The 27549-nt window shown below is 51.6% G+C and overlaps 1 protein-coding gene across 2 annotated transcripts in view; it reads right to left on the minus strand.

The window, feature by feature from the left end:
* The window catches only part of XXYLT1 (xyloside xylosyltransferase 1), a 196792-nt gene that overhangs the window by 168535 nt on the left and 708 nt on the right, over positions 1 to 27549 (minus strand). The window lies entirely within an intron of this gene.

Genomic DNA, 27549 nt, shown 5'->3' on the forward strand with positions numbered 1-27549 from the left:
GCAAACTATCGCAAGGACAGAAAACCAAACACCGCATGTTCTCACTCATAGGTGGGAATTGAACAATGAGAACACCTGGACACAGGAAGGGGAACATCACACACCAGGGCCTGTCGTGGGGTTGGGGGAGGGGGGAGGGATAGCATTAGGAGATATACCTAATGTAAATGACAAGTTAATGGGTGCAGCACACCAACATGGCACATGTATACATATGTAGCAAACCGGCACGTTGTGTACATGTACCCTAGAACTTAAAGTATAATAAAAAAAAAATTAAAAAAAAAGAGATGGTTCAGGGTTTTTTTCTTATTATAAGAAAATTTCCACTGAGAACCTTTACCCTGACTATCTGCCTAAAAATTATTTCTTAATAACTCCTGTATTACTATTTCAGAATAGCCATTCCCGAATCTAAATTTTATGTCTGAAATTATATCAAAGGTGTTTCCTTAAATGAGGTTTTCCTGGAGTGACAGACAGATAATTGAGTGATAGATGGGTAGAGCCACAGGTCTATTGAGCTCTTTTCTTAGTCACTAACATGTCCTGAAGACACTATCATTCTCAGTGGCTGCCTGTTGCCCCCACCAATAACTTGAGCTCACTTTGAAAACAAAGGTCTCCAAGCGTAAGTGGTAAATGCTCTGAATTTGGTTAGCTTTAAATGGAAAAGGTAACAGTCATAATGGATGTGCAGTTTTTACAAGGAAAGAAAAAGACAGAAGCACAGGCCGGGCCCCTCCCTCATGTGACGATTATCGCTTCTGCAGGATGTCCTGGATGGACTAATAATTGAATTTTGTCAGGCAGTACCACAAACAGCTGAAGAGGGGAAAAGCAGCCTGCCCAGCTAATTTCTAAAGCCATGTCCAATATCTATTCTCATAACCTACTTTACTGACAGTTTAAAAGCGACAGCTCCTCCTCCCCACACTGTCCTCACTGCACAACGTCCGATCATTACGCTACCTCCTCACCCTCATCTCCACCTCATGCTTACTGAACCATCACTAGTTTCTAGGTAACCAGACCTGCAGTGAACATTCTAGGACTCCTGCAAGATTGCCATTGTGTCAGCAGAGATGGGCCCTATTCCAGTCGTCCAAAACCTTAATATGACCAAGGCAGGGTAGGAGCAAATGTAACACAAAGACACCGGCCCACCGGACAGAGGATGATGAAACATCACACGTCACCAGGACGGCGTGTCTCCAGCAAGCCTGCGAGCTTCACCCGCACTGCCGGGAGGGCAGCTCTGGGTCCCGGGTCTCCAGCTTTGCTGCACGCACACATGGCTCTTGCTGGGGAGACTTATTAAAATACAGACTCCAGGGTCCTGAGCACAAAGATTCTGAGTCAGGGTCGACAGTCAGGCATAGGAATCTTCATTTAAAAACCACTCCCGGCCGGGCGCGGTGGCTCACGCCTGCAATCCCAGCACTTTGGGAGGCCAAGGTGGGCAGATCACGAGGTCAGGAGATCAAGACCATCCTGGCTAACACGGTGAAACCCTGTCTCTACTAAATATACAAAAAATTAGCCGGGCATAGTGGCAGGCATCTGTCCCAGCTACTCGGGAGGCTGAGGCAGGAGAATGGCGTGAACCCAGGGGGCGGAGCTTGCAGTGAGCCGAGATCGCACCACTGCACTCCAGCCTGGGCCACAGAGCAAGACTCCATCTCAAAAAAACCCCCAAAAAACAGAAAAGCAATAAAAACAAAAAAAAAACACTTCCAGCCGGGCACAGTGGCTCACGCCTGGAATCCCAGCACTTTGCGCCAAGGTGGGCGGATCACCTGAGGTCAGGAGTTCGAGACCAGCCTGACCAACATGGAGAAACCCCCGTCTCCACTAAAAATACAAAATTAGCCGGGTGTGGTGGCACATGCCTGTAATCCCAGCTACTCGGGAGGCTGAGGCAGGAGAATTGCTTGAACCTGGGAGGCGGAGGTTGCAGTGAGCCAAGATCGCACCATTGCACTTCAGCCTTATGTGTACCCCAAGATAATTCTTCTTTTTTTTTTTTTTTTTTTTTTTTGAGACGGAGTCTTGCTCTGTCACCCAGGCTGGAGTGCAGTGGCGTGATTTCGGCTTGCTGCAATCTCTGCCTCCCGGGTTCAAGCGATTCTCCTGCCTCAGCCTCCTGAGTAGCTGGGATTACAGGCACGTGCCACCACGCCCAGCTAATTTTGTATTTTTAGTAGAGATGGGGTTTCACCATATTGGCCAGGTTGGTCTTGAACTCCTGCAAGTGATTCGGCCCACCTCGGCCTCCCAAAGTGCTGGGATTACAGGTGCAAGCCACCGCACCTAGCCCAATTCGTCTTCTTCCAGTGTGGCCCAGGGAAGCCAAAAGACTGGACACACCTGTTCTAGAGTGTCCCAAGGAGGCAAGGGGTCCAGAAACCATTTAATTTGAGTGGCAGCAGAAGGAACTATGGGTGTTTGCCTCACGTGGGAGTGGGAAGAGGCAGAGAGGATACGTGTGTCCCCTCCAAATCTCATGCTGAAGTGTGATCCGCAATGCTGGACGTGGGGCCTGGTGGGAGGTACGGAATCATGGCGGCGGATCCTTCATGAATGGTTTAGCACCATCCCCTTGGATGTGAGTTAGCTCTCGCTCAGGCCGTTCACGGCAGATCCGGTTGTAGAAGTGTGTGGCACCTCCACCCGCCTCCACTCTCTCCTGCCCCTGCTCTCACTCTGTGATGTGCCTGCTTCCCCATCACCTTCCGCCATGACCGGAAGCTTCTTAAGGCCTCCCCTAGAAGCAGGCGCTGGCACCACCCTTCTCTACAGCCTGCAGAACCATGAGCCAATTACACCTCTTTTTAAAATAAATTACACAATCTCGGGTATCTCTTTATAGCAACGCAAAAATGGTCTAATACAGAAGACAACACAACCACACACACACCTGCTGATTTATTCTCTTCGCCTCCTTCCCCATCTAGCACGCTTGTGTTTACACCAGGTTTTTTCTTGCCTATAATGAAGAGAGATAAATGGCTACAATAAACCCCTTCTCTCTTTCAAAATCTCAGTTTGCTTTTGACTCAGGCGCTCCTAACAGAGCAACAATCAAGCATCGGTCCCCAGGAAGACAAGGCTGTCACGACTGGAAGAAAGAAGACCTGGGCAAAGGATCCAGTGCCCTCTCTGTGCCAAGTGGGGCCAGACCTGTTCTCCTTCCCCTCACCCTGCTCGTGTCTTCCTCACCTCCAATGGCAAGAGGGTCTTTGGCAAGCAGATACAGGAACGAAGACCGTGTTAGCACAGCAATACACAGTGTGTCTGTCTTGTAGGTACGTCACCTTGTGGACCTTCAAACACCCGGGCCTTCCAGATGAATTTCCAGGATGACCATGAGGAACTATGGCAAACCAGCAGGATGGAGCCATGTCCCTGGAGGGAGAGCAAGACTTAGGGGAAAGATGAGAGGAAAGAGGAGTGAGCAGAGGCAGCGGGGGTGAGCCCCAGACACCCCTCCAGGCTGATGAGGAATAAACCGCAAGGCAGCTCTAAAGGAGAGGTGGGGGTGAGCAGGGGTCTGTGCTATCCTCTGGACTCTCTGTGTGTTCGTGACCAGCCAACAGTGACGTTACAATGTGGCCACATGGCCTTCCAGACACCGTGATACACGTTGAGGGGTTCCACAAGCATAAATCCATGATTTCTTTAACACGGTCTATCCAGCCCCCCATAGCCACAGCGAAAAAGCCAGTCCCAGACTCCCAGCCGGGCCCCAGGAGGTGGCACACCCTCCCCGGCGCCACTCGCTACTTGGCACCTGCCACTCCAGCCTCCTGGTCCCAATTTCTGTCTCTCCACACTGAGCAGGCATTTGTAAAAACAAATGCACGGAGTCACTCACCATCTGTTTCTGGCACTCACTGAAGAACACTTTGAGTGAACTTTTTTGAAATAATCCTTGCACAGCGGGTAGAAGCATTCCTTAATTCACCTTTTCTATAAATCATGTTTTGCTTTTTGACATTTAATACTAAATTTTCCTGACAGTAGAAGCTGTTTTTCTACAAAATAACGTGTTCCACCCCAAAAAGGAGGGGAAGAGGTATGACAGCGAGGGAAAGAGAGGAAGGAGATGAGATGGGAGAAGAGAGCGAACGGCAGTTCCAGGATTTCACTGTGAAATCTGAGGGTGGGCGATCACAATCCACGTATTCACCAAGCCGAGCGGTGGGAGGGCTGTGAGTGCTTCTTAGCCAGATTCCTCGATTTGTCCTTTTTTCATGTGGGAACCATCCCATGACCTATGACCTCCAAAGAACACTGCAGTTTTACCAGGGGTAACACCCAAAGGAGGTACTGAGCCAGATTCTGTCACACAGGCAGGAAGGTGGCCTGGGCCGGGAGGCTCGTCCCCATCTCCCGCACCCCACCCTTGTGCACAGCTTCCTCTAGGGGCCAGCCTCTCTTGAAACTGGCATTGAACCCCAGTTCCGGCTGGGCCCCCAACTCCTTCCTGACTCTCTGGGTTGGGGACACAGCTGGAGCCCAAGGAGGAGAGCCATGATCCCCACACAGCCCTGCCAGGCTCGAACCCTCCGACCCCGGCAGGCTCAGCTGATGTATTCGTCTGTTCTGACACTGCCATAAAGAACGACCCAAGACTTGGTGATTTATAAGGAAAAGAGGTTTGATGGACTCACAGTTCTGCATGGCTGGGGAGGCCTCAGGAAACACACAATCATGGCGGAGGGGACACATCTTACCATAGTGCGGCAGGACAGAGAGAGAGAAGGAGGAAGCGCTACACACTTTCAAACCGCAGTCTCCTGAGAGCTCACTGACTCTCACGAGAAACAGCAGGGAGGAAGTCCCGCCCCCGTGGTCCAGTCACCTCGCACCAGGCCCTTCCTCCGACACGTGGGGATTACAATTTGAGGTGAGATTTGGGTGGGGACACAGCCAAACCTTATCAGCCGCTTTCCAAGGCTGCCTGCTCTCCTGGGTTTCACAAAGCCGCTCATCCGGTGCTCCCTGAGATTGGTACACACACATCCAGAGGGGTGCAAAAGGGAGTCCTGCAGGCACACAGACCAACCACTTTAATACTTACAGGCTTATATTGTTGTGCAAAGTACTAAGAAAAAAGCTTTAGAACTTTGACTTCAACAGATACTACCTCAGGAGGCGCTAAGGAGAAAAGAAGAAGAAAAAGGAGTTGATATGGTTTGGCTGTGTCTCTCCCCAAATCTCATCTTGAATTCCCACGTGTTGTGGGAGGGACCCAGTGGGAGGTAACTGAATTGTGCGGGCAGGTCTTTCTCGTGCAGTTCCTGTGAAAGTGAGTAAGTCTCATGAGATCTGATGGTTCCGTAACGAGGAGTTTACCTGCACAGCTCCCGCTTCCCTGCACAACAACGACACAACAAAAGACGGGAGTTTCCCTTCTTTTTTTGCCTGCTGCCATCCATGTAAGACATGACTCGCTCCTCCTTGCCTTCCACTATGATTGTGAGATTTCCCCAGCCACATGGAACTGTAAGTCCATTAAAATGTCCTTTTTCCTTGGCCAGGTGCAGTGGCTCACAGCTGTAATCCCAGCACTTTGGGAGGCCAAGGCGGGTGGATCACCTGAGGTCAGGAGTTTGAGACCAGCCTGGCCAACAGGGTAAAATGCCGTCTCTACTAAGAAAACACAAAAATTAGCTGAGCATTGTGGCAGGCACCTGTAATCCCAGCTACTTGGAAGGCTGAGGCAGGAGAATCGCTTGAACTCAGAGGGAGGAGATTGCAGTGAGCCAAGATTGCGCCACTGTACTCCAGCCTGGGGGACAGAGCGAGACTCTGTCTCAAAAAACAAACTCCTTTTTCCTGTATAAATTACCCAGTCTCGGGTATGTCTTTATCAGCAGCGTGAAAATGGACTAATACAGGAGCCAAATTAAAATATACGTTAAGTAGGTAATACTGCAGACAGCTCTAGGACACTGGGAAAATGCAGGGAGGAAATGCAGACGGAATTTTAGATGCACTGTCACATCCATCGCCTCCTTCTGTGGGTGAGACACTGTTTAAAAGGCCAAGTGCGGCACCAGCAGCCAGGGGGAGTTCAACACGCTGATTTCCCCGCCTGACGTCAGAACCTACTCACCTAATTCACCTAATGTCTCATCCAAAGCCTCTCACTAAATCCCTTCCTGTAACTTCAAAAGGTTACACCCACCAGGCAATGTTCAGGATCGGGCACTTCTCTAAGCACCACCATGCTGTATAAAACAGGCATAGGGCTCACATTAGAGGCATACGGCTCACATCAGCGCACAATGGCCACGTGGCTCACACCAGGCACATGGCACGTGACAGGCACATGGCACACTGGCCCCTGCTCTTCATGGGATCACAAAGAAAGGAAACGTGTCAGGCAGCAACGTAGATGGACATGAGCTCATCTCATCCTCGCCATCACCATGCCCCATGGAAAAGAGGCAGTCGTGGCCAGAGAGGGGAAGGTCCCTGCCCAGGGTGACTCAGTCGATGGCCAAAGCCCAGATTTCAGCCCAGGTCTCGCCGATTCCAGAACACACTCAACCTTTCAGGCACGAGGGTTGCCCTCGCTTCACTTGTCCTATTTGACTCCTTCATTGCACAGCTCCCACTGAGCCTGCTCACTACAAACCCAAGCGCTGTCAAAAGAGATAAACGTGTGGTCTGTAGCCCTCTTGATGCCACAGACTTCAAGTCCATGCATAAATAAACTCTAGTGGAGAAAACCTCAACATCCCAACCTAGTAGCGGCCCTTTCCTGATGAATCCAGAATCCCTCCACCGCCCACCACCGCCACAGCTTCCCCAGGCCAAGCACCATCCTCTCTCCCCGGGGCCAGGGTGATGGCCTCCTAAGGGTCTCCCCAGCATTCTCCTCTCCACACAGAGGCCAGAGCCCTCCTCCTCTGACCCAGTCAAAGCTGGAATCCTCACTCTGATGCAGGCTGGGAGCTGCCCTCCTCCTGCTAGCTCTGGCACTGATGTCCACTGCGCTCACCCAGGCCACGGCACTGAGCCTCCGACACAGCAGCCCCTCACGCCTGCCGCCCAGATGCTCCTCCCCAGGGCTGCCCAGCCAGCAACTTCTTTCCTTCAGGTCTTCACTCAATGTCACCTTTCAGTGACAGCTTCCCTGCCCATCCAATTAAAAACTGCAACTGGCCGGGCGTGGTGGCTCACACCTGTAATCCCAGAACTTTCAGAGGCCGAGGCGGATGGATCACCTGAAGTCAGGAGTTTGAGCCAGCCTGGCCAACGTGGTGAAACCCCGTCTCTACTAAAAATACAAAAATTAGCTGGGCGTGGTGGCACATGCCTATAATTCCAGCTACTTGGGAGGCTGAGGCAGGAGAATCACTTGAACCCAGGAGGCAGAGGTTGCAGTGAGCAGAGATAACGCCACTGCACTCCAGCCTGGGTGGCAAGAGTGCAACTCCATCTCAAAAAAAAAAGAAAAAAAAAAACACTGCAACCACCCCCATACTCCTGGTCCTCTTCTCCTGCTGACACACGGTATAATGTACTCACCTGCTAACATACTATATGATTTATTCATCTGCTTTTCATGGAACAAAGAAATGAAAAGAAACCTAACCCTTTAGGAACCCCTACTTCACTGTCTCCCAGGCAGCAAACGAGACATTTTAACGGCTCATCTAGTCCTCCTCCTGCCAGGATGTAAGCGCTACAAGGCAGGGACTTTTCACCTGTTCTGTCTCTTCTGTTCATTGATACACCCAAGTTCCCAGGACAGCACCTGGCACATAGTAGGTGCCCAGGCTGAATGATGGCTTCAGATAGCAGCAATACTGGACAGGGTTACATGGATCTTAAAAATGCTCATCTCAAAGCAGCACTCGTTTGCCTCTGGCTTTTGTGAATGACCCACAAGGACCAACCTAGGCTTCCTTCTGTCGGCATAAATGTGCACTGGCCAGACGGCCCTGGGATCTGAGGACTCCCTCAAGCTACATGAAAGCACAGACCATCTCACTGAGCACAGCTGCAGGAAGGAAACAGCCAAGTCATCCTCGCCCGAGGCCCCTGCTGCCCTGCGGGCAGGTCCCCCACCTCCACCACACCTGCTGGTTCCCCAAGGCTCAGGCCTAGCAGACCATGGTTAGGAAAAGCAGAGACCACTTGCTAACTGCAAACATCAAGTGGATGACCAATATGGGTAGAACTAAGCGGTCACCCAAATCACTGATGTGACCCCATGTGTTTCTGACAGGGAAGGCGGGGCCCAGCCAGGTGGAAAGGGGGTATCCACAGGTTAGGCAGCAAGTCCCTACAGAAGCCAGCCCAGAAGCCAGGCCCCCGGCCCTTCTCATACAGCCCTGCACCTGTCCATGAAGGAAGCGAGGCCAGGACAGACGCCCGTGAAGCTGCGCTGAGCACCGGGTCCAGACTTCAGTGAGGACCTCCGCCTGCAGCTGGAGGCACCCTCCTCTCTACCCTCCACAGAGACTCTGAACGCTCTTGGAAGGTTGGCCCCAGTGTCTGCACAGCCAGGAAGTCTGAGGTGGCATGAAGAAGCCACTCAGGTCTGCTCTCAAAGTTTCCCTCCTATCCTATTTCCAAAGTTGCCCCCAAGCCTCTACCTCCCGCCTCAAAGGCGGCAAGACCCACACCAATAAAAGGGAGTCTCCGCCAAGTGCTCAAGAGAACGTGGAATGGGAAGGGGAACAGCCACCCGGAGGGGAGCTCACCAGGGTCCTGCAAAGCAGAAGATGCACACACCCCAGGACCGAGCAGCCCCTTCCAGGCGTGACCCTGGAGAGCCTCAAGCACATTGTGTGCCTGGGTGTTCACAGCAGGAGTGACAAAACAGGGGAACCGCCCAGCCATCTCTCAGAAGGCAAACGAGTAAACGGAGATCCACCCACAATAAAATACTACACAGCAATTAAAATGACCAGGCAAGACTTCCATGTATCAGCAAAGATAAATCTCAAAATCATAATGCTATGAAATCTCATACTCACAATGAAATGTCAAATGGATAAATAAGAGTGTTTACATAACTGCTGAAAACATACAAAGCAGTAATACATATATATTTTAGGCATACATATGTGGTAAAAATTAAAAACATACAAATTGCACAAAACACACCAACTTCTTATTTGTGACAGTAAATACCTCTGGAGGGAGTAGGATGGAGAAGAAATAGAGTGAGCTTTAGCTACATCTATAATATTTTATTTCCTTAAAAAAAGAATCTTAAGCAAATAGAGAAAAATGTTAGCACCTATTTAACTTACACAGTAGAAACAAAGGTATCTGTTACTTTTTTTGTTTTCATTTTTCTGTTTTGGCTTGTTTCAGAATTAAAATTTTTTAACATCTAAAAAATATACCATGAGAGGCGAAACGTGGGCCTGTGTAATATAAATTAGCAGGAAAATTCTTTATAATGAAGAGGCAAGAGAGTGGGCGCTGAGGAGCAGCCCTGATAGACCTGATCTTCACATGTGTTAATTTGTGGGAACAGGACCACATAGGACTGGGAAGTGTTTCTTGTGGAGAATCAAGGAAGGATCCTGGGAACAATTCAAAAGAAGAAAAAAAACCACACACACACACACACACACACACACACACAGAGAGAGAGAGAGAGATTCACTGTGGTGTTATTTATTGTGCGAAAAAACAAACTCACAGCTCAGGTTACAAAAGAAATATGACTATAACGTATGCTACAGTGATACGAACAATAAGCTGGAGACAGGGCAGCGAGGCAGGCGGGGAGGTGTTTATGGCATACGCCACCGCAGGTGGGTCCCCTATTCAGTAACATGAGTAGAGAACAAAATTCCCCTGCTCTATCCAAATTAGTCCTGCAAGAGACAAGGGCTCAAGGGAACGTGGGAAATGAAGACGGTTTGTTGAATGAGATTTACAGCTTTCCACTACCTGGAGAAGCAAGTCACAAAGGGCTCTCCATGGAGCCCAGGCACTGTACCCCAGCTGCCCGCTTTTCTTCAAGCACTTTCTCCTGCCCCTTTCTCAGATCCTCCCTCTCCCCGAGGCCCAGGGAAGGCTGCCCTAAGCACTGACTCCTCTCCTGGAGCAGTGAGATTTCCCTCTCATATTTCCAGGCTGGAACAAATCCCCCAAAGACTCCTGTAAATCAGGTCCAGATGCTGTACATGTCACAGAAAAAGGCTGAGAAGTCAACAGCTCCAGAAATCAGGAGGCGAAGCAGCAAGATCCCGTTTCATTTCCCAAGGCCCCTGCTTAAGACAGAGCCTTAAGTAAAAGAAATGTTTTCATTTTGCGTTTGCCTTAAAATGTCTCCCAACTCTCTGAGAGCCACATCAGTTCTAAAAACTTCAACTGCTCACATTTTTTTTTTTTTTTTTTTTTTTTGAGAAGGAGTTCTTGTCTCCCAGGCTGGAGTGCAGTGTTATGATCTCGGTTCACTGCAACCTCCGCCTCCTGGGTTCAGGCAATTCTCCTGCCTCAGCCTCTCGAGCAGCTGGGACTACAGGCACCCACCACCATGCCCGGCCAATTTTTGTATTTTTAGTAGAGACGGGGTTTCACTACGTTGGCCAGGCTGGTCTCGAACTCCTGGCCTTAGCGGATCCGCCCACCTCGGCCTCCCAAAGTTCTAGGATTACAGGCGTGAGCCACCGCGCCTGGCCTGTTCACATTTCTGATCAAAGCGAAAGCCACTCGGTGAGTCCAAAGAAGAGACCAGTAAGCAGGGCCAGCCTACTTGGCAGTTTGCATCCTCTGCAAACGCTGCTCAGCAAATTCAACTATGTAGCCAATCACTCTTCCCTGAAGTGAGTTTTAAAGGGTAACACCAGAGGGAAACGGTGCTCTCAGACAAGTCAGGGGGTGCCCGCTGCCCAGCTCTGCACCAGGGAGCACCCCCACCGGGGTGGGGAGATTTCCCTCTCACATTTCCAGGCTGGAACAAGTCCCCCAAAGACCCCCATAAATCAGGCCCCAGGGGGCCCTCAGCGCTTGGAGACTCTGGCCACAGACGTCAGCAGTGACTGCCCAGGCCTGGCGGGTTCTCCAGGGCCTCAGCCCCAGGGCCTGGGACCAAAGCCCCACCCTGCACGACCACAGGTTAAATTTGCCCTGAAACTGGGGTCAGCAGCAGAAACAACATGCCCCTCACCCTCCCAACCACAGGACGCAGGCTCGAAGCCCGACGGGTGATGTCCAAAGTACCATCTGCTCCTGGGAAGGCCTTCCCTGAGCCGGAAGCTTGTTCCTTTTCCACTGTAAGGAAACTGGGGGCCACATGGCGTCACACGGAGGCCTCTGCAGGCTCAGACACCCTCTCACTCTTGCTCAGCAGGTCCACGGAGCATAATTAAGTCTGTAGGCTGCGGGATCTCTGTGCCAAAACTGCTTTTGTTTCCCAAGGCGAACTCGAGCATCTGGAACCTGGGCATCCAGGCAACAGGCTTGCAAGGCCCAGATTCAGGGGCAGCCACCTGTGCCAGACTGGGACCTGACACAGGGTGAGCAAGTGAGCCACTGAGCAGGACCATGAGGTGGCATGCTAAAGCTGGGCACAGCCACCAAGGGCGGGACACAGACCTGCAGGGCCTTCACGGGGCCAGGGCAGTGCCTAAGGGTCCACCTAGCACGCGTCAAGCACAAACAGGTGCGCTATGCACATTCAGTCACTTAACGTCGCCCCCACACCAATGTTTTGGGGCAGGTGATATGACTGGGCCCCTGCTACAGAGAGGAAGTGGTTCAGAGAATGTAAACAACTACCCCCCACCTCCCAGAAAGATGAGGTAGAGCCAGGATCTAAAGCGGCCCATCTGTAGCCAACACCATACTCATTCAAGAGACACACACCCATTCCTACACCAGCTGCGCAGGAAGGAGAAAGAAGTCAGACTCAGACCCTATCCCCAACCGCCCCAGGCTGGGAAATTCACCAGCACTGGGGACAGAGCAGGGGATAGCAGCAGCATCAGAAAGACCCATAAGGCCATAGGTTTGCAGAGGGAATGCAGTCCCTCAGCAAGGAGCTTGAGTCAGACTAAACCAGCAGAAAAGGCGGTTTCCGAGTACCATGCTCGCACAACAGGGAGCTGCTGCCCAGGCCCGGAGATCCCTGTGACAGTCACGGCAGGACCGGGGCTGCAGGAGTGCAGAGCCAGGCAGGAGACAGCGGCGGGGTTCCCTACCCCACACGGCTCGCACCCACGGGCTCAGCCCCCAGCAGGACCCAGTCGGGCTGGGGACTCAGCTCCATCCAAGTGGGCTGAGCAGGGCCAGGCAATGGGATGGAGGGAGCCGTGACTCTGGGCCTGCAGCTGAGGAGGCCGCAAAGCTTCCTTCTGGAGCAGCTGATCAGTGGACGTGGAGCAAAGCCTTTCATTGTCCACAAAACACAGGCGACTGCAGGGAGTCACAAGTGGGTGAGATCCAAAAGCTGTGTCAGGCTAGGAACCAAAACAGAAGACAAACCAGCGCACAGAGCAAGCACAGCATAGCACTGGCTTCCGAACACACGGGAGACCATGGGTGCAGGGAACCAGAGACGGCACAGGAGAGCTGCTCCCAGTCTCCCTTGTCCACTGAGCAGCTGTGTGGCCCTGAGCAAGTTGCTTGGCCTCTCTGGGCCCCAGTTTTCTCATGGATAACATGAATAGACTCAAGTCCAGGACCAGAGACTGGACTCCCTCCAACCCAGACCTCTTCTGCAGCTAAATGAGGGAGGTGGGGCTCCAACATCTCAGCCTGTAAATCCTACCTCCTAGAAAGAGGCTCCCTGCTGTTCTATGGGCAGCTCCTAGAGGAAGGAGGGAAGGTCCACCCCGGGCAGCCCTGAGATTCCCCTGTTCTGTGCCACCCAGCTGACCAGGGGAAGAGGCCACCCAGCCAGCAGCAGGCACAGGGGCACTGTGGGAACCCTTCTGGTGGGGCCCCAGCTCTCACAGAGCATTCTTGGCTTTGGAGGGACAAGAACAAACCGCCAAAATCAACAGGCATCGGGCAGAGTGCTGAAGAATCAGCAAGCCGGACTCCAATCACGGCTCCGAGCAAGCTCATCTGTGCAGCCTCTTCCTAGGGGAGACTAGCTACCCCTCACAGGCCCGACTGCTCCAAGGTTAAATGAGGGAGGAAAAGCAGGATCCAGCATGGTGCCTGCCACCTAGGGGAAATCTTGCAATGGTGGCAGCTGTGGCTCATTGATGGTGATGATAAACCTGAGACACCTCTGGTCATTCCATGCCTCTCGCCCTCATGCTCCGCAGGCCTGAAGTGCGGCCCCGCACAGGGCAGGGCCCGAGAAATGAACCAGTACCTCCCAGAGGACGGAAGGAAAGTCAGCACGGCAGCCTTGCCCAGGGTCATTCCAGGGATTATCCCAGAAAGAGGGGAAGAGCAGCCTCCTCATGCCCTGCAACCTCTCACCCGCACATTCAGGATGGGGTCTGGAAAGGGCATGAGCTCTGTAAGCCCCCAGCACTGTTTACACACACTCGGAAGAGAACAGACTGTTACTCAGAGCCAGAGCGTCCCCACTCCTCTTATGGATGAGAAACTGAGGCAAAGACATCAGAAGGCCTTGCTAATGGAAGCCAGGGTCAGAGGAAGACCCAGAACTCAGGATCAATAACATCTGGGCAGGACTCTGTCCACCACACTCCAGCTGAAGTGAGCGCCCAGGGGCAGGTGCAGGCTGAAGAGCTTGCCCAGGGCACTGCCTGCCAGCCGGGGCTCTAGGCAGACCAAGCAACCTCCCCAGGGCTCTCAGGTGAGGGAGACAAGTGACGCCCCTTGTACCTCCCAAGGGCCAGCATCAGCATTTCTTCATGGTAATGCAAGGGGGACAGTTCCAAAACCCAAAACACCACTGACACTTCATAGCTAGTGTCAGGCTGGATGACTTTCTGCAGGAGAACGCATGACAAGAGGGACCGGGAAGCTTTCTTTACAAGCTTGAGGCCTCTGTACGCGGCCAAGGACGCCATGTCCTGCAGGTCTGAGCAGCATGTGCACAGGACATCTGACGGGCACCGGTGCCCAGCCATCCCACCCCGGCCTTCCACGGCTGCACTCACACCCCGCTGCCCACCGTGCTGGCATCCAGCTCCTCCAGTGTGCGAGCCTATGCAGGCTCACCCACGCCAGGCCGTGCGCCACTACATCCTGGAGACACAGAATGAAATAAGACAGCCCTCACCCCCCAGCAGCTGGCAGAAGGGCCAGTGTCAGCTCGGCAGGAGCCAGGGGAAAGGGGCTCACCAGGGTGGAGGTGAGAGGTGGGTCCCCACATAACTGGCACCGTCCGAGCTTCATCATGAAAGGCGAGTTAATCAGATGAAGATGGGAGGAATGGGTGATCCGGGGAAGAAGCCCCTGAGCAAAGTCCCAGAGATGGGAAGTGGCCGGGGTACACCGCAACCTCAGGCAGTCCAGCCAGGTGGATCACCATGGCAGCCAGGTACATCCTGGCTGGGCCGGCACAGGCCCCCCCAGCTCTCCCTGTGGCTCGTGCTCCGGAGTCCTGGCTACTGCTGACTCTCTGCCAACCCAGAGAGCCACATACTCACCCAGCCAGGCCGCCCCACCCCAGCCGCTCCCCTCTGCCCCATCTTCTGGTGATGACTCTCCTGCCAGGGACAGAGGACAGAGCCAGTCTGTGGCTCCAGCTGCCTGAGTTCCCTCATCTCTAAGGTGGGCAGGTCACCTCCTACCCATGTACCATGGATGTATATCCTCCAAGCTCCCTGCCCCCCAGCCAGCCTCTCCATCCTCACAAAGCAGCCCTGGCACACCCACAATCCTCGACCCTGTGTCTTCCTACCTCCTAGAGAGCAGGTGGCCGAGGGTACCCTAAGCAAAGCCTGCACTATGCCTGATCTTGTGCAGGTTTTTCAGACTGACAAATCCACCTGCTGAGCCTATGAAGCCCCTGCAGAATCCCACCCTGACCAGGACTCAGGGAGCCTGGCCACTTGAGTGGTCATACAAAGCTCCCATCCTGGGCTGCTGTGATGCTCTGGCAAAAGCAGGGCCACCTCACAGCCTTCAACGAGGCAAGAGCAACAGAGGGTGAGGCCAGAGACCCCACTCGGGGGACAGCATGGCAGCCAGGCATAGGAGCAGGCTCTGGGAGTCTGTGGGGTTATGTGGATCCATGAGCGTCTCCCCAGAGGCCCGGCCTTTTTAAGTCATTTACAGCTTACACTCGGCTGATGCCCAAAAATGACTAGAAACAGTTAGTGTGTGTAATCAGACCAAGAAAACACATCAAAAACCATTAAGAAGGAAACAAAACATCAAAATTTGATCAAAAATTGTGTAATTGTGCACCATTTACTATAAACAAATTTGAATTGGAACCTTCGAGAAACTAAGGAACGTTCATAGAGGCGACTCTGTCATCTACACAAGACTACAAAGGCTTCATCATCCTGACAAGCAGCAGCTCCCACTCCAGAGCACAGGCCGGCTAGCATTGCAGAGCCTCTGCCCATGGCCAGGTAGGGCTAGGGCCCGTGGGGAAGGGATGTGATGAAGATGAGCCTCTTCCTTCCAGCAGGAAAAAGAAAGTGTGGATGCCTCTGAACATCAAATAAGGCTAAGGTGTCCTGTGCTTTCAGAGAGAGGCAAACAATATATTGCCAAGAGGTGGGGGAGGGAGGAGTGTCAGAGAAGAAAACAACACCGTAGTTTGGAGAACTGAAGACTTGCAGAACACAGGGACACCGGAAATAAACCTGGGCAGAAAGCTGTTTTGCAAGCTAGCTGCACTGCCCTCCAACTGAATCAACGGTATCAGCATGGTGAATAAACAGGTATGTGCTTTCTAGAGTGACAACGGCAGGGTGTCAGCTCCCAACACACCTGTTCCGGTACCATTATTAGCAGCCACCATTGACCAAGCACCTGCCATGTGCCAGGCTGTGAGCTGCCTCATTTCATCTGTCATCTGAGCAGCACACCTGTGCTATCCCCAGGCCTGCCTGAGCAGGACCGCAGGGGCCAGCCTCTGGGAGACTAGTCCCACAAGCAGAGGATGGCTTAATCGGGGCTGCTTAACAGTCATCGCCCTAATAAATAAAACAAATGGCTTTAATTTAAAACACATTAACTTAACAGCAGGCTTTCTGTCAGCTGATGAGGCCTGGCTCCACTGCTCAGAACAGGCAAGTAGAGTTGCCTCTTGGGGTCAGAGCCGTGAAGTCAAGGTCCCTGTGGCTTGCGGGTAAGGCGTGGGACATGATGTTGCCCTGGTCATTTTGACTTGTCTTCCACAACCCACACGACGGTGTGAGTGGTCCCAGGGCGAAAAACAAGAGCTCTGGATGGGAAGGGTGTGAGGAAGGGCAGCAGGGAGGCCTTCGGGCCCCGCCAGGCGGCCCTTCCAGCAAGCAGGCAGCCGGGCTCCTCCTCCCAGGGAGAGGCCTCCCGCCCCAGGTACAGGCCTGGGAAGCCCTCATCTCACCGCGGGGACAGTCGCGTGGGACAGGCCTGTAAGGTGGCATCCGAGTCCTTCCCGCAATTAAGGACGCCGGGCTCCAGGCCAGCGCCAGGGACAGCCCCAGCACCAGGGCGCCCCCCGGAGCCGGCCTCTGGCAGCCTCCGGTCTTTTGCCAAACTCCCCACCAGCGCCAGGATACCGCGGGGCCACCCCCACCACGTGGCTCCAACAGACACGTTTCCCACACTGGCTGCGGAGGCCCGCCGGGTGTGACGGGGACCAGGCGGACTGGAAAGGATGTGGCTGCGGCCCCGGGGAGGACCAGGCAGGAGCGACGGGCCTCCCCCATGCATCCTCCCTCCGACTGTGCTGCCGGATCGCCCGTCCCAGCGGCTCGGCCCCGCCTTGTCCAAAGGGCTCATCAAAGCCGGTTTACCAGAAGCCCAGGAAGGAAATGACAGCCCGCCACAGCCCCGCCGACTGCCTTTCATTTCAGTGCTTTCGAAACAAGGGAGGGCGGGGCTAGAGGAGGAAAAAAACACCCCGCGGGAGCCTCAGGCTTCGGGGGCTGCAGCCGTGCTCACCTCGCAGGCCGGGGGTCGGGCGCGCAGACGCGGTGCAGCGGCGCCCCCAAGCGGCCACGCGGGGCACTGCACTCGGCCCGTGTGTCGGCCCCGGGCGGGGGAGGGACCGCGCCGCGGAGGAGGGGCCAGCTCCGCCCAACGCCCGACGCCCGCGGCCCCTCCTCTCCAGACCGGGGGCCCCGTGCTGACCGCAGCCGCCGAGGGCCTCCAGCGCACATCCCGGAGCACAGGACAAAACCTGTGCCTGCACCGCAGCCCCCGTCCAACTCCCGCAACACTGACCCCCCTGGGCAGCCTCGGGCACAGGGCGGCTGGAAAGCCAGCCCCGGACACCGCGCGGATTCTGCCTCCTGGAGGTCGGACTGCATCCTCCCGTCCCGTCCAGGGGGAGACAGGGAGGCGAAGCCCCCCAGGATAGGCGAAGACGACAGGCCCTGCCACCTCCACTGTGGGTATTAGGGTGGGCTGCCTCTCAACCCACCCTTCCGAAAAAGACGGGGCTGCTGCTAACACCTCCCTCAAACAGCAGAGGAGGTGCCTGGGCTGGTTCTAAAGGCAGCTCGGTGTGGCACTTAGTCACTGCCCCTTTCTGGCCCAGGGTATCAGCTGGGCGGGGGACACTGCGCCCAGAGCTTCCTTCCCATTCCGATGTTTGGTGAACCTGCAGCGCTCCCTGAAGCAGAGTGAGAGGGAAGCTGCACTCCCAGAAAGCGCAGTTTTGGTTCAGATTGAATGGATTTATTTGGGGTGTCATCAGCAGGCGGATGACAGATTGTGAGGTGGGCTACAGCCCAACCCTCATCCCCACACCCGCAGCCCCTTGGCACAGCTGCTAGCGGGGTCCTGAAGTGCCTCCTGCTGCTCTGGGAGCTCCGTAAGCCACCTGCTCTCAGCCTCAGGGATTCCACACCTCTTTCCCCAGCCTCAGCCATGCTCAAGTGAGGCGTCTGCACTTTTATACATTCTAAAGGCCTGAACAGGCCGGACGCGGTGGCTCACGCCTGTAATCCCAGCATTTGGGGAGGCCGAGGCGGGCGGATCACCTGAGGTCAGGACTTGGAGCCCAGCCTGGGCAACATGGTGAAACCCTGTCTCTACTAAAAATACAAGAGTTAGCCGGGCACGGTGGCGCAAGCCTGTGTAATCCCAGCTACTCGGGAGCTGAGGCAGGAGAATCGCTTGAACCCGGGACATGGGACATGGAGGTTGCAGTGAGCTGAGATCACACCACTGCACTCTGGCCTGGGGGACAAAGCAAGACTCCATCTCAAAAAGAAAAGAAAAAGAAAAAGAAAATTAAGGAAAAGAAAAGAAAAGTAAAGAGGGGAGGGGAGGGGAGGGGAACAAATGTTGCTACTATGACAGAGCAAGACTCCATCACTAAATAAATAAATAAATAAAGTACTGAACAAATGTTGCTACTATTATTCTCCTAATCAAGACTTCATACCAGTAAACATCCCCTTGCTGACTTTAGGCACATCAGTGTACACGTCAGAAATTTCCAAACCATGTTCTCAGAATATGCCCATTTCTAGCGATGTTGTAACATCTTACAAGGTAAGGAGGGGAAAGTCAAGGTAATTGCTTTTTGTTTTTTTCTAATAAAATGCATTTTGGTAAATATATTTTAAAAATACCAAATACATGTATGTAGTTGTCCTTAGCAACATGTAATCATCTCATTATTTGTCATTAGGGAAATGCAGACCAAAACTAAAATGAGATACCACTTCACACCCACTAGAATAGCTGTAATTGAAAAGATGGATGATTACAAGTGCTGGTGAGGATGTGGAGAAATCAGAACCTCCACACACTGCTGGTGGGAATGTAAAATGGTATAGCTACTGAGTTTGGCAGTTCCTCAAAAGGTTAAACAGAGTTAACGATTCCACTGCTAGGTTATACCCCAGTGATGTGAAAACATACGTCCACACAAAAACTTCTAAGTAAATGTTCACAGCAACATTATTCATAATAGCCTCAAAGCAGAAACAACCCAAATGTCCATCAACTGATGAATGGATGATGTGGTTTATCCATACGATGGAATAGTATCCAACCATAAAAAAGGGTGAAGCATTAATGCAATGCTACAACATGAACCCTAAAAACACTAGGCTAAAAGAAGCCAGACACAAAAGACCACATATTAGCTGAGCCCATTTGTAGTAAATACTCAGAAGAAACCCATTTATACAGACAGCAAGCTGATTTGTAGTCTCTAGGGACGGGGGAGGCAGGAGGATGGAGAGTGGCGCTAATGGATACAGGGTTTCTGAGGTGACAAGCATTCTAGAATCAGTGGTCAACCTTGGTGTACAATCTTGGGAATCTAGAATCGGTGGACAACCTTGGGAATACACTAAAAACCACTGGATTGTATACATTAAATGGGTGAGCTTTATGGTACATGAATTATATTTCAATTTTTATTGCAAAAAAAAGCAATTATCTATCTTTTTAAAATATGGCCTACAGGAACAAGGAACAGTCAGGAAGTCATGCGGAATGACTGATGCCCAAAGCTGAAGCAGTTAATCCATGCATTGAGGCCCCCATAGATTTTATAAATCCCCATTGATCAGTGTATTTCATCTATATCATGACCCCAAGGCTTTGCCTTATCAATTTCAACACATCCTTGCGGGCTTCTCCAGAGTTTATTGTATTCGATACAATACTGTACAAAGTTATTCCCCATATATCTGTGATTATAAAGTTTTCCATAAGAAACATACATTGGTACACAAACTACTACAGCTGTTTTCAAGAGTATATTACAATTTAAAAGAATGCCACTGTTAAATGCATTTGATAAAATGGGCACTGTTCTCTAAACACTGCCGTATAAAATGTCGGCCTATCTTTTCAAAGAGCCTCTCTCTTCAGGACACGTTTCTTTGATCACCTCTTTTCCAGACCATCATAACTTATTCAAAAGTTTCATTCAGGTGCAAGGTGCCCGCTGCTGTGACAAGCTGGAAAATCCATTGCATTTCCAGGGTCACCTGTTTGTCATTAGCTTCATCAATGAGACAGCCAGCATCAAGGTCAAGGTCCTCACATCCAGGCTTCTCTCAAGCCCCACCAAGGAGCTAAGGTATTCAACTTTTCCAAGTCACTCACGGGTTTGCTCTTGCAATCAAAGAAACTCTGAGAATCCCCTACTGCATTTTAACATTTGTCCAGTCATTCCTAGTCCTTGGCACATGCTCCTCCTGGAACCCGACAGGGTAAACCTGTTGGTAACCCAACCTGTAAGGTAACCCAACCTGTAAAGTGGATGGTAAGGTTTAAAGGGTGTCCCTTGGAATTCATGTGTTGGAAATGTGAGCCCCAGTGACGTTGCTGGGAGGTGGGACTTTTATGAGCTGATGAAGTCATTAAGAGGGACTCATGCCTGGCCTGGGTTACTTCTCTTGGGAAGGAGCGAGTTCTCACTCTCCTCACGGCACTGGATGAGTTAGCAAGAGTGGCTGTTATAAAGCCAGGCGTCCCTCACGCTGTGCGCCTTCCGCATGCCTCTGCTTCCCTCCCCAGAAGCTGTCACCATGCTCTTGGACTTCCCAGCCTCCAAAACCTCAAGCTAAATAAATATCTTTCCTTTTCTAAATTACCCAGTCTCGGGTATTGTTATGGTGACAGAAAACAGATGATGATCGTGGGGGATGTGCAGTTTCCTTCTTCCTCTTAACTTGTCACCAGGAAATGGAGCAACCCAGTCTCAGGCTCTGAAAGAGGCTGAGGTGTGAGGGAAAAGGGGCAGATCACTGAGAACCCTTCTAGGATATCCTGGGTTGAATCACTATAGTTATTAGTCAGTCAACTATAAATATTTATTGAGAACATAGAATGTGCCAGAAACAGTGCTGAGACTATCGTGTTGATGGGAAAAAGAGGAAGCACCCATTCTCCATTGTTCTGTGCTTCTATATGGAGGATGCTCTCCTGGACAAACACTCCGGCCTCTAGCTCCCCGCCCCATCCTCCTCTCCTCCTTGCACACTAACTCCTCCTTAAGGCAGGAGGAGAAACTTATCTGACGGGTGAGTTTGGGAGGCAAGTCAGCCCCGGCCCCCACCTCTCTTTCTCTTCTCCGGAATCTCCCTGTGCAGAACCTGCCCATCCCTGCAGGAGGCAAGCAGCTGCCAGAGCTGTCTGTGCCTCCAGAAGTCTGTCCAGTTCTTGTGTCCCAGGTTAAGAGACTGCTTGCCAGCTCTATCACTTCCAACTCAGGCCAGAAATAAGGATGGCATCTATGGGGTTCCCATAAGCCTCAATAGACGAAGGTAGGTAAGGTCTCTGCCTTCTGGAGATTACCTTCCAGGAGGGAGACAGAGAGACTACAAACAAGTTAACAGGACAGTTACTTGCTCAAACATGCAGAGCACACTCCAACCTGAGACCCACACACTTGCAGGTGCCTCAGACGGAGTCTCGCCCAGATGGCTGGGGCTCCCTCACTTCCTTCAGGCTCTGCGCAAATGGCACCTTATCCATGGAGCCTTCCCAGACCACCTGTGCACCACGGCTAACAACTCCCCACACTGACAACCACACACTTGCTATCTCTGCAGCCTGCTTTCTTTCTCTCTGTAGAACTGATCACAATCTGACTCACTCTATATTTATTTGTTAAAAATCCATCTCCTATACATTCCCCGCAACCCCAGAATTTAAGCTCCATGAAGGCAGAAACTTGTTCTGTTCCCTGCTGTTCACAAGTACCTAGAACAGTGCCTGGCACAGGATATGCACTCAACAACACCCGATAAATGAATACATGAAAAAATGAATACATGCTATAAAAGAAATGCACAGCCAGGCGTGTTGGCTCACAACTGCAGTCCAACATTTTGGGAAGCTAGGGCAGGAGGATCACTAGTTTGAGACCAGCCTGGGAAAGAAGGTGAGATCCCATCTCTACAAAACAATTAAAAAAAAAATTAGCTGTGCATGGAGGCACATGCCTGTAGTCCTAGCTACTCAGGAGGCTGAGGCAGGAGGATCCCCTAAGCCCAGGAGTTTGAAGCTACAGTGAGCTGTGATCACACCACCGTGCTCTACTCTAGCCTGCGCGGCAGACAGAAACCCTGTCTCAAAAAAAAAAAAAAAAAAAAAAAAAAAAAGGCTGGGCGCAGTGGCTCACACTTGCAATCCCAGAACTTTGGGAGGCCAAGGCAGGTGGATCACCTGAGGTCAGGAGTTCATGACCAGCCTGGCCAACATAGTGAAACGCCATCTCTGCTAAAAATACAAAAATTGTCTGGGTGTAGTGACAGGCACCTGTAATCCCAGCTACTCAGGAGGCTGAGGCAGGAGAATTGCTTGAAAAGAGGCGGAGGTTGCAGCGAGCCAAGATCGCACCCTTGCACTCCAGCCTGGGTGACAGAACGAGACTCCATCTCAAAAAAAAAAAAAAGAAAAAAATGCACAAGGTGATGGGAAAGATGAAGGCTGGCATGAGGGCTGCGTTAGAAAAGAGATTCAGGGAAGGTCTTTCTGAACGATTAACATTTGAGCTGATAGCACAAGGGAAATACCACAAAGACGCAATATTGCTGTGCTCCATGGAGGCCGTACAAACAGTGGCTGGGGGGCCCCACCGCCTCTGCAGAGAGCTGGCCAGCATGGGGAAGGTGGGGAGGCATGAGAGGCGCCTTGAGGCCTGTTCACTGTGATCATTTTCCCAGAAGTCAGTAGAGTAGAACCATGTGATGAGACTGGACCCGAAACAATACACACAGCAGCACTGGGCTAAACTGGACTAAATGCGACCCAGCAACACAGATGTGATGGCCCCAGCTCCAGCCGCCATCCTGGACCACGAAGACAGTGCCACTCTCAGGGAGGGTGAAACAGAGAGCTGGAAGGAGCCGAGGACCCTGGTGACTTCACGAAGCCCCCATGCCAGGCCAGGAATGCCTACCTCTGGACTGCATTGAAATGAGCCATAAATTCAACCTTGTTTAAGCCACCATTATTTGGGGGTTTCATGGTATATTCTGTCAAACCCGATCCGGCAGGAAAGGCACATGGAAGGGATAAGTCTTGATCTAAGTTTTACAAGCATGAGACTGCACTCGACAGAGAGACAACAGATGCTCAGAAGCAGAGCAAGCAAAGCGCCATGACAAGGAACAGCTTGTCCTAGAACTCAGGAAGCTCAGCCACTGTTGTGGGTCTAGGACATTGAAATGACCTGGGAGGACAGGTAGCCAGAAGCCACTGGAGGTTCTGAATGGAAGCGATACAATAAAGGCAGCATTCTGGCCGGGTGCGGTGGCTCATGCCTGTAATCCTAGCACTTTGGGAGGCTGAGGCAGGCGGATCATAAGGTCAAGAGATCGAGACTATCCTGGCCAACATGGTGAAACCGCATCGCTACTAAAAAATACAAAAATTAGCTGGGTGTGGTGGTGGGTGCCTGTAGTCCAGCTACTCAGGAAGCTGAGACAGGAGAATCGCTTGAACCCGGGAGGCAGAGGTTGCAGTGAGCCGAGACCACAACACCGCACTCCAGCCTGGTGACAGAGCAAAACTCTATCTCAAAAAAAAAAAAGAAAAAGAAAAAAAAAAAGGCAGCATTTGAGCAAGGTGAATGTGGCAGTCTTTTCCAGATCAGCACAGCCAGAACAGCCTGGATGGAGAGTCATAGTCAAACAGTTCCTGAACGCCCACTATGAGCCAGGCGTCGCGCTCCCCACGGCAGGTTACCCAGAGGACAGGATGCCTGAACTGGGTCTGACAGACCAGCAGGAGAGCACTCCTGGATTTCTTACAGCAGTGAATCCCAAGCCTGCCTATGTAGCTCCATCCAAATACAGATCTCCAGGCCCTACCCAGGAGATTCTGAGCCCACAGGCTGGGGTGGGGGCCAGGATTCTGTATTTTTAAAAGTGTCCCGAGGTGATTCTGATGCATTTAGAAAATGGACTTACTGTATAGGCTAGAAGCAGCTCCTATACTGGTCCCTGGAACATCTCAAGTTCCGGAGTTTACTGATTAACAAATAATATGCTTCCCTGTTCACAGATAACAAACAGATTAATTAAAACTTTCAAACATATTTAAAACAAGATACATGAATCCTTTTTAGCTAATATCCAATCAGCCAAAATAAAATCTAAGGTCACTAATAATGCTCTGTGATCTATTTCTGCAACCATTTCAGCTAAAAGGTGTTTCCATGCCACTTGAAAATGGCCTGAGACCTCGGTGTGTGGGCACCAGCCCCGTGCCAGTTCACTGCGGCCCTGCTCTGCATCTTGCAGCCATGCTGAGGTCCCAGAGCCATCCAAAGGGAAGAGAAGCCCCCAGGCTATCTTCAGACAGTTCTAACACAACTCAAATCAATTCTCCCTGGGAATAAACTGCCCCCTGCACTTTACCTTACAAGACAGAGGTGCTCCTTAAAGGGGAAATATGGCACAAAGGGAACAGCACTGACCTAGGATGTAGATCCAGCCACAACTGAGTAACTCTCCAGAAAGCCTTGGGCAAGTTTCCTCACCTGTCATGCTATATACTCCAAATCCCTTCCAGCTCTGGCACAGCCAGAGTGAGAAATTCTAGTTTCCTTCTTCCGAGTCAATACTGAAAAAACAATTCCAGTATAAAATTCCCTCATCTGTCAGGTGCTAGGGAGGCAGCATTGAAGACATGTCAATGTCAATTCCCTTAACGAGCTTAGAGTCTAGCAAGGAAGACAAATAATTACTCCAACGATTATATAAACACAACTGTGATAAATGTTACTAAGGAAAGTGCTTGGTGAAAGTGTGTAATGGGGGCTCAGGAAAGGTTTACCAAGGAAAGAACACCAAAGCCGAGACCTGAAAGCTGAGTACCAAGGATGGAGGCAGGGAGTACTCCAGACAGAGGAAAGGCATGTGTGATATGTTCTTTTAAGGAATATTCCAAACCTGAGGAAGAATTAAATCACAAATAAAATGAAGCAAACCTTTTAGAATCACACATTTAAAAGGAAAAAAGAACCCTTTTCATCACAAACAGAAAAATTTATGAAACATGAACTCAAAAATCATGGGAATGCCAGGTGCAGTGGCGTGTGCCTACGTAATCCCAGCTATGCGGGAGGCTAAGGCAAGAGAATCGCTTAAGCGCAAGAGTTCAAGACCAGCCTGGTCAACACAGCAAGAATTCTTATCAAAAACAAAACAAAACAAAGTAATGGAGGCCAGGCGCGGTGGTTCACGCCTGTAATTCCAGCACTTTGAGAGGCCAAGGTGGGTGGATCACCTGAGGTCAGGAATTTGAGACCAGCCTGGCCAACATGATGAAACCCTGTCTCTACTAAAAATACAAAAAATTAGCCAGACATGGTGGCAGGCACCTGTAATCCCAGCTACTCAGGAGGCTGAGGCAGGAGAATCGCTTGAACCTGGGAGGTGGAGGTTGCAGTGAGCCAAGATCACACTGCTGCACTCCAGCCTGGGAGACAAGAGCGAAACTCTGTCTCAAAAAAAAAAAAAAAAAATTAGCCAGCGTGGTGGTGGGTACCTGTAATTCCAGCTACTCGAGAGGCTGAGGCAGGAGAATCGCTTGAACCCAGGAGGCAGAGGTTGCAGTGAGCCAAGATCATGCCACTGCACTCCAGCCTAGGCAACAAGAGGGAAACGCCATCTCAAAAAAAAAAAAAAAAAAAAAAAGTAACGAGAGCAATTTTATGCCAGGACTGATAAACCCTTATCCGCTCACTGACATCTGGCTAGAAGTCCCCAGACATTAAACCTTCACCCCTCACACCTCAACAGAGGAGGTATCAGTTCCCTCCGGTCATTTGCAGCTGCCTCCAGGTCTTGAGTGAGGCTGCCGGAACTGGGCCCAGTAAAGTGAGGTAGTCTGAGCATGAAACACTTACTCCAAGACAGGAGGAGCTCAGCCCTGAGGCTGGATCTACCCCTGGGCCAATAGTTCTGGTGCCAACTAAGATTGCCAGGCAATGTACATAGTGATGGATGGTAAGACATGATACAGTCACAGCACCAGGGAAGTAGAAGAGGAAAGAAGGGGCGGTTCCTTGGCTCCAAGGAGGGCATGGTATCTGAAGATGGGCAAGACTTGGAAATGGAGAGAAGGAGCACCCCAACAGTGGGAATGACAAAAGCAAATGCAAGTAGGCTGGAAGGCACTGGGTGTGCAGCCAGAGCTGCAGTGGGAGCTCGGGACAAGGGGATAGAGATCTGGCAACGGTGCAGAGTAGGCCCAGAAGAGATGACAATGCTGATCTTCAAGGCGGTGTTCGGAGACCTGGTCAAATCCCAAGATCTGCCCAGACTGACCCTATGGCCAAGGGCCTTCAGTTTTCTACCCTGAACTAGTGCAATGTTTCTCAAATATTAGGGTCATTAGAATCACCTGGGACAGGTTGCCAGGCTCCTCCTCCAGAGAGGACCTTCAGAGGTCCCAGGGTCTAGGGACTTTCTCAAGAGAAGTGAAAGCTGAGTAAAGAATGGCCAAGGGCCCAAGAGGACACTGTGGGCAGAGAGTACAGCATGTATAAGGCCCACTCTATACATAGCTAAGGTATGAGGTGCATGTAGAGAAAGGAGGAGAGGTGAAGCCAGAGAAGTAGACCAGGCTCACAACACAACAGCCCTACCAATAAACTGGGACTTGACTCCGCAGGCAACAAGGAGCCATCACAGACCCCCGAAGCCTGTAGGATCCTGGCAGCAGCTCCCCTAGTCACTCACATAACATAACTCCTGCATCAGCATGCTTCCCCAACCAACATCAGTCTCCACCCTTTAATATTACCTACTACTCCTTAAAATCTGGCCTCGGATCCCCTCTGTACAACTATTAGGTCAAAATCAAATAAGCAATTTGACCTAGGCAATTCACACTATGTCAGGAACACATCTCAGACAAGGAGAGCCAGGCTTATAAACAGAGATGGAAGCTGTCACGGAGGCAGATTGGTCCAGCCTGGGACAAGGCGGCCAGCTGTGCTCTCCCCAGATCATATCTGTTCCTCTTGAGCTTTCTCTTCCTCATTCGGAGGAACTCCAGGCTTCTCTAAATGGGTTCATGGCCCTTGGAGGAAGGGGAAAAAGGGACACAGAGAGGAGATAAGATGGTTCACAATGAGTTTGACCAGATCCGACTGAAATACCTTAAGAGCAACGAGAAATGTCACTGCAACTTCAACACTTCCAGAGGCCTCACCAAGGCCCTCTCCAGTTGCTCAGGATGACTACTGGTGACCAGTCCCATCCTCATAAGTCAAAAACTGAGGAACACAAACAGAGGTGCAGACTCTGAAGGCAGTGCTGAACCCTGCAACGTTAGCAAAATGGGGGCACGCGGACTCTCCTGGGGGCTGCACTTAATTGGGGGAGAGGAAAACGAGGCGGTCATTAAAAACGCAACTCCACTTCTCAGCACCAGCTGAGGGCGTCTGGCTCCCGGACACGCCCCCGAACGAGACCTCCCGCAGGCTGTGAACACTACATTGCAAGCGGGCAGCGCAGGGAAGATCCTACCCCCTAGTTC

This window comes from Pongo pygmaeus, chromosome 2 (assembly GCF_028885625.2).
Source record: "Pongo pygmaeus isolate AG05252 chromosome 2, NHGRI_mPonPyg2-v2.0_pri, whole genome shotgun sequence".
In the NCBI taxonomy this organism is placed as follows: domain Eukaryota; kingdom Metazoa; phylum Chordata; class Mammalia; order Primates; family Hominidae; genus Pongo; species Pongo pygmaeus.